At 40.9% G+C, this 8,401-nt stretch overlaps 1 pseudogene; it reads right to left on the bottom strand.

The window, feature by feature from the left end:
* Window positions 1-2,662: 2,662 nt before the first annotated feature.
* On the bottom strand, window positions 2,663-8,301 carry LOC125509998 (annotated as a pseudogene).
* Window positions 8,302-8,401: the final 100 nt, after the last annotated feature.

Below are 8,401 nucleotides of genomic sequence, written 5' to 3'. Positions count from 1 at the left end.
TGCCTGGAAAAACAGCAGTCCAATTTTGTATCCATTTCTGTGTAACAAATTCCGTTTTCGTTTCGGTTTTTTCCGTTTATGTTTTCGTATTTCCTATATATTCCCTTTTTTCTCCAAAAAAGTGACTTTTTAAAAACAAAAGCGACTCGTGCCCTCCGTGTTGTGCCCTCCTGGTAATTCCTATTTCACGTGTGTTGCATTTAATTGTCGGTATTTTGCGTAGGAGCCAGCTTGCGATTCCATTTATGGGCTGGCCCATTTAGTCACCAATTTTTAGAAAGTGTTCTTTGAGCTGAACCATAAAGAAAAGTGATTCGATTTATAGGTTGAACCATAGAGAAAATTGAATCCATATTTTTAGAAGATGTTCGGACCCTGGTTATTATCGGTTTTGAGAACCTTATAGAAGCTTTCGGTTTATTTTTCTTTGTGTTGTTTGCTTTTTGCATTTTTAGATTTGTGTTATTTTTTATTTGTTTCCATTTCCCTTTCCAACTTTTTTACCTAAATATTTGAAATTTTCACCTTTCATAAAACGTTCCAATTTTTATGAAAATGTTCATAATATTGGGAGAAGTTCAAAAATTCCAAAAGAATTTCAAAAAATGTTCATTTTTAATAAAAATGTTTGAGTTTATAAAAAAATTCAAAAATTATGGATGTTATTTCCAGTTTTATTCACAAATATTTGGAAAAAGGTTCATTTTTAAAATTCTTATTTGTTTTCAAATAATGATTGTACTTTTTTCCAACAATAATCATTTTTTCAAAAATTGGTCATGTTTTTAGAAACTTTGTATATTTTGTTTAAAAAACCAGCTGAAAAAGAAAACACTCACTACAGTGCGCTGGCACACTTTAGTTCATCGCCGATGGGTCGCTTAAGTCTGGGGCACGCCTGTGCGAAGCACCGACTGTTTGACGCAACACACGTCATATTTGAGGTTCCTAGAGGAGCACCTATAGGACGCTGGATACATAGTTTTGCCACTCCAGCGTCGCAGAGTCGTAGGTAGCGGTCGCTATAGCGAGTGAAACTAGCGACTTTTATCAAGAGTTATTTCCCAATAAACAGGGCAAACATTTATTTGAAAAAATAAAAATTTCTAAAAGCAAATGAATGATTTTTTTTATTTTTTAAACATTTTCTATATTTTTTGGAAGAATCTTCAAAAAATGATCATCTTTCAAATAAGGATATTTTCGAAAAACGCATGTGTTTTTCGAAATTTTAAAAATAAAATAAATAATAATAACACTTTTCTCATTTTTCTGTAAAATTCCTAATATTTTTTCATAAACAGGAACTTTTTTTGAAAATGTGAACATATTTTTAGTTCCAGGAATTTCAATTTGTTGGAACATTCTTTAAACACATGAAGATTTCTTTATAAAATCCCAAACATTTTTTGAGAACGCAGACATTTTTGGAAGTCCAAACATTTTCTTTAAATCTAGGAAAATTTCCAAAACATGTTTTGAAATAGTTTTTTTAAAAAACTTTTTAAATTTTACTATAACCGGGATTCTTTAAAGCATGTAAGGGGGAGGGTGGGGTGCGCCAAGCCGACATCCGATATGGTGAGGTACACCTGGGCCATAACACCGTCACACATCTCAGTCCAACTTCTCTCATTACGATCAGAGTTATTTCCGAGCATTCTTCTTGCCAGGATTCATGCCGAAACTTTGTTTAGACTAACATACGACAAGCTGAGCGCACTAAGAACAAGCCATTCTTCTCAAAGTTCCATGACCAAAAACCTTCCATTTTTCCTTGTGCACAAAGGAATCAAGAGAACTGAGTCGACATACGTAGCGACGAAATGCCATGTGACCTTCTCTCCCAAGATGGCATGTTCGGAAGAATTAATTCGCTGACAAACCTGGGTGGGGTTTTCAGCGATAGCAACAATTGATCTCATTTTGTCATCCCTAGGCAATCAATTGTTGTGGTTCGGTGGTTCCAGATCTTCGTAGTTTTTCCATCACAATTTCTTTGGATCAGGCCATGCCCATTTGGTGACCCGTGTTGGAGTTTGCCCTAAGGCTATATTTTTAGGGCTGAGCCCATAAGGCTAGTAGAGGGAATGTATCACCGGTGCACCGGACACGTAGTGCATTTTAAAATGTTTCAAAAAATAAAAAGTCTAGCAGATTGACTCAACATCGAGGGATGTTGTCAGAAAATTGCATATCAAAATTCGAAACATTGCACGAGATGCAAAAATGAAAATTTTGACATCAATGTGATAATGGGCCAGATTTAAAGCCAACTTATGGTATGTACTATTCAGTGTAAATTTTTTCTTTTTGTACCTCAAGCAATATTTTAAATTTTGATTTGAAATTTTACGGCAACATAGACCGAAGTTGTGTGAATGTGCTATTTTTTCTTTTTTAAAATAAAAAATTTGTAAATGCGCTACGATAGCACCACAAGCACCGGTGCGGCAGATACATCATCCCCGGCTACTAGAAGCCCATAATACACAGGGCGGCTAAGCCCATCTCAGAGTCAAGACCTGCTGTCCGGTTGTCGGAACGCGCGGCGGCGTTCCCCTTTCTCCTATGGCGTCGGCGGCGGCGATGGATCCCGGAGAGGCGTCGGCGGCGTAATGCGAGGCGGGCAGGCAGGTAATGCCGATTCCTGAACCAACCAACCCGTCCCCCTCCCCCCCTCCCCCCCTCCCCCCCTTCTCATTCGAACTGTGTTCGATGAGAGCCGCGCCGTGCAAATCCCATCGATCCCGTGCTGCCTCTCGGTTTAGCTGCACCGCATTGCAAGCTCTCTTCCATCTCCCGCAGCAGCGGCTGATTTTACATGCGAAAAGCGCCTTTCAAGTTTTAACCCATTGAATTGATCAACATACACATTGCTTCATGCGGTCATTGGATCCTGAGATGTTTGGACTGCGCTTTATCTATTGTTTACCACCGCATTGACATGGTAAAAAAAGTTTGCAATGGGAGGGGCGCACTGTTCTGTCCTATCGTACATTATGTTCTAACTAGTTTAAGAATGTACTCCCTCCGTTCCATATTACTCGTCGCTGATTTAGTACAGTAATATGGAACGGAGGGAGTACATTCACAAGAGAAATGCTATGGCATCACAAACTAAACGCAAATGCAGTTTAGATTCACAGACTAAACCCATTATGTTCTGTTGGCATTTCGCTGATGCGCTGGCATGGTTCTTCAGTTTGCATGACTCCATTTCCGGGATTTACTTGCAGTTGCCATGGTCCGCAGGATGTCCAGCGATCGCCACTCGGCGTTGGAGGTGGCAGCTGGCCGCCGGTTCCGCTCCAGGTTGCAGCACCTCAGCGCCAGCCGCATGAGCCGCTCCGCCTGCACCTCTGGCCAGGTGCCGAGACGCGTCCAGCAGGCCGTGTGCGGCGTCCATCTTCATCGCTTCCTGCACCTGCTCGACGATGTTGAGGTCAAGCAGCCCTGTGAGGACCTGCAGGATCACCACGCCGAACGCGTAGACGTCCGACTCTGCGGTGAGCTCGCCTGTCGTGAAGAAGACGGGGTCCATGTACCCCATCGTGCCCATCGGGTTCGTCCGCCGGCAGATGGTGTCCTCCTCCAGCGGCTTCATCTGCACGACGCGCGCCGTCCCGAAGTCTCCTAGCCGGCTCACGTTCCCGGCGTCGAGGAGGATGTTCGTCAACTTCAGGTCCGCATGGATGATGGCGTTGGGCCGGCTGGAGTGTAGGTGCGCCAGCGCGGAACGCTGTTCGGCGAGGATCCTGATACGGTCCTTCCATGGAAGCCCCTTGGAGAGCCCATCCATGAGTGTGCCGTTGGGGAGGTACTCGTAGACGAGGCCGCATGATTCCGGGCACACGCCGATCAGCTTCACGATGTGTGGGTGCTTGACTCTGCTCAGCACAACGACCTGGGGAATTCCAAACATGATCGACATTTCCTCCGGTTACTATATGTAGCGCAGCTCAGAGGATTCTTCTCCAAGTAGTAAGGTATGCGAGCTTGTTACTCTGCCCATCTACTTATCTACTTTGTGGAGTTGTTTGAGATAAGCAAGGAGGAGGGGTGATTATCCATCAATGTGGTGTTAAATGTGTAAAAAAAGTTCTCTTAAAGAACTGCAGGAAAACAAGGGTCCTATCAAAATTATGGTACAGTTCAGATGGAAATACTTGCATCTTACTCTGTATGAAATGAGTGTTTGCTTCCTCTTGTAATTATTGTTAGGCTATGTTGTGTGCATGCTCAGACAGTTAAAAGGATGACTGGATAGAGTTCATTATATTACCTCCTGCTGATACTCTGGAAAACCTTGTCTACCATGGGGTTTACCATGGGGTCTCAACAGCTTGATAGCCACTGGCACGCCACCTAGTTTTCCTTTGTACACTAGGCCATAGCCTCCTTCCCCTATGAGGTTTCTTGAGTAGAAGTTATTGGTCGCTTTCCCAATACGCGACATGGAGTACTGCACAATATGTTCTGGGATTTGCAGCTCTGGGTATCTTTGTTTTGGTAACGTTTTCTCCATCAACAATACATTCTTTCTTCTTGGCGACAAGATGCTTTCTTCATGATTATGCCCCTCGTCTTGCAGCTCTTTCAATCTCCTTTGTAGTTTTTCCATTTCCTCCTGAACAAAACCAAACGGGGTGTATTGAAGTAGTTAAGGGATTCAACGCTGTACCGATGTTCTGTGACATACACCGTGTTCCATATGATTTCTGTCATCTATTTTTTCTCTTCCTGACTGGTGATGTCTCCAACCTATCTTTGTTACTATTATTTCTATTTTGAGTAAATTATCATCATCATAAGTTGGAACCTTCATCTAGCCATGTTTTAAACGAAATAGGCATTGACAAAGGTAGTATTGTGTGACATTTACCATCAATTTTTCAGACTCTTCACTCATATTTCTGGAACTCCGTATGTCATCACCAGAAATTTTGCCCACTTCCTCAGAAGCATTTATTTCCTCAATGTCTTGTTCAGCTTCCTGCACATCATACTGGAATGGAGCAATCAGTTTATTTTATCAACACAAGCTGCACTTTTAGAAGTCATAAGTAACACCTGTTTTTTGACACATAGTTAATCAACATGCATCTGAGGCAACGGTGGTAAATCTAAAATTGTCAAACATGCTTGAGCATGGAGTAAACTCAATCAAATGTAATTTTGTTTCTGTGTGTGTCGTCAAACTTAAAGAGTAAGCAGACATTTTAATGCACATGTTGTGGTAGTTGTCTTGAAAAAAAAGGCAAGTTATACCTTTTCCAATTGTTCATCACCATCCATTGGAATCACCCCATCCTCGTCCATGACATCGTCTTCCTGAAATGATACATACTGGAATACACCACGGGCATGTATCAAAACTCTGAACCATGGTCTTAAACTTGTGAACTAAAACTGTTATTGTTTGCATGTGTGTAATGCTTTGCTAAGAAGTCTGCTCACAAAATCACTTGATGGTGTTGCATAGCCATCAGATTCGTCGCTCAGCTCATGCATAGATGGCAAAAACTCAGAGCTCCCTCCATATGCAGTGCCTCCAGTATGCTCCAGATGATCATTGCTGCACTTAAGAACGATCTCATCCATCAAGTAATTTCTAGATATGATTCATAGATTACCGGGAGTGCAGTTATGGTCTTTGGAGAAACTATACCTAGTGGACAGATATTTGCCATTAATCACCACCCAAACCTGAGAGCATTTACGAAGAACTGCTTTCTTTGACATGTTCCTGCATAACTTACTATATTGTTATGCTGTTTTATGGGCTAAGGCAATGTCCATTTGTACAGGTTACATTCAATAACATATACAAAGAGGCATTTGCTTCCTTATGCGTATTAGTTCATGCTATGATCTCACCTTGACCCGATGACAATTCTCTTGATTTTGAGCTTCTTTACCAGGTTTACAACACCAGTAAGAATGTCATCATGTGTAAGGTAATGTGCCCTAACCTGCAAGGACACAGGCCCATTTAGGAAACATATTTCTGTGAAATAATTATGTTAGTGTTGTATTGATTTGATCCCTCTCCACATGGTTTGTTTGCTTAACTTTCATCATCAGATAAATAATTATTTAAATTATAGTGTTTTTACACTTAATTCATCATGATTGCGAACAAATATCACATGACTAGAGTGCTTTTTGGATGAACTCTAGTAAGCACCGCTCTGACCTTATTTATATTAATCTGAATCTAAATCGTAGGATACCTCTCTTGTATCATCACATAGGCTTTTATATTGTGATAGCATCTTGACCATTGCTTCCGTTTCTCTACCTCTATGCATCTCCTTCTCCTTTTCGTCTGCAAACTTGTATAGCAGCTTTCCACCCACTGCAGTTGTTGGTTAGAAACAAACAATTATTTATACAGCTAATAAAACACAAGGTTATACTTTATCCTGTTAATACTGAAAAGAACTTACTGAAGGGCATCTAACCATTAGAGCTTTACAAAGCATGGAAAATATTTGGCTGAAAAAACTTACTGAAGGGCATCCACTTGGATGGCCAATGAACGTGGACAAGAACTATGGTAGCCCTTGGGAAATTTGCAGCAGCCCATAGTATGTTAGCTTTCTCCTTTCTGAAGTTCTTCCCGATCGCGATATGAACCTCTTCTTCATCCATCTTTCTTACTCCCTACACAGACCCTGAGAAATCAAGAATTGGTATCATATCTATATTCTGGTTTTGCTATCTGGCTCAGCAGAGCTGAAGACACACAACCTAAGACTACAAAAGGTGAAGATCTCTGAAAATGCTCTAAAAGTTTTGGGGAAGTACCTAAATGTGCTGGACCACTTTTCTTCAGCTCTGTGGCGTCGATATGATTGTCATCCTAGTCCTTGTTCTGCCTTGGTCTTTCCCAGGTAGTGTCAGTTTTAGAAGGCCCAAATGGGAGAGTAGACTGGTGATGGTTTTAAAGAGTGGCCTTGGATTTGGTTATTGTCTGATTGTATCTAGCAGCAGTGAGTGCATCATCAAGTCAATGTCTGACTTCGGGTCCCAAGTGTTGCCCAATTAAAAAAAAATCCTGTTCCATTTAGGAAACATCGGTTAACCCCCTTGTAGTAGCCATTCCAGTTTATAAAAAAGGAAAACCAGACTGATAATAACTTTATTGTATTTTGGTGGCAGAAAATTGAGTCCTGCGTACTTCAAAAGGCGTGGAAAGACCAACTGGTTGGTTAAAAAGCAAATAAGACATGTTGCATGAATGTTTGCTGGCGTGGAGATAATACCAATACATTCTATATTTTGTCATTGATTATTTAGAACTTAATTAATCGTCTTATTATCTTCTCTAGTCAGGGATTTTTCTATAAGAAATGATAACTGCATCAGCTTCCGCTCATTTTTTAGCAAGTATAACTGTGAGTTATCAACAAAACACGTAATCCTGATAGGAACCCTGGCATTTCCGCGAAGTTTCTACTACTTCCAAGTCGCTTCTAAACATGAATGTCCTCCCTGACTGACTTTTGATGCTTAGCAATGAAGTTGTCCCGTTAGGTGACGATCATTACAGGCCATCCCATCTCACTTGGCCGGCAGTTCCAAATAGACGGCTACTTTCACGATGCGAAAAAATTGTCCAGAATAGATCATGTATAATTAGATACTTGGCACTTGGTAGCATTGTTCATTCCCAGGAGGTACTCTCACATAATTCTTGCTGTCAAGCTGTCAATAAGTTAATGCATCTCACATAATCCTTCCTGTCAAGCTGTTAATATGTTAATATGCACATCAAGACATCTCCTGTCAAGCTGTCAACAGCATATACCAGCATGATAACTAGAATATGCGAAGATTGGGGTTGCAGCTTGCATGCATTGGAGGCTCCATTTGACTCATTTGGAGGGAAGTGCTTGTCGAGACGAATTTGCTGAGCTATCTGCATAGGTAAGAAACTTTGGCAACTTTGTGCACACAACACATCTTGTTGAGAATAACTTGCTGAGTGATCTGCATAGGTAAGAAACTTTGGCAAATTTGCGCACACCACACATCTTTCAAGGATGGTTTTCTCCATCTCAATGTATTTTTGGTATTAACAAGACAACAACAGAAGCAGGCGTACTGATGAAGTTATTATTATCTGATTGCTACATCATTTACCTTCTGAGCAGTTATTGTTGATTGTTCTAGACATTCAGAATAAACAGGTTGGATGGGAATTAGACTTATGGACATATAAACACATATAAGATGACAACGTAAAATGAATAGTTGTAATTAGCGACATTTGAACTGTATGCTTCCGTACTTTCCATGCTCGACCAGCATTCAGATGCTAGTACCACAACACACCGATTGTTGATCAAGCAGTGAAAAAAAACATAGTGCAGTATCCATGTAGCATGTAACA

This window comes from Triticum urartu, chromosome 5 (assembly GCF_003073215.2).
Source record: "Triticum urartu cultivar G1812 chromosome 5, Tu2.1, whole genome shotgun sequence".
Classification (NCBI taxonomy): Eukaryota; Viridiplantae; Streptophyta; class Magnoliopsida; order Poales; family Poaceae; genus Triticum; species Triticum urartu.
This window is presented reverse-complemented; position numbering and strand designations above follow the sequence as displayed.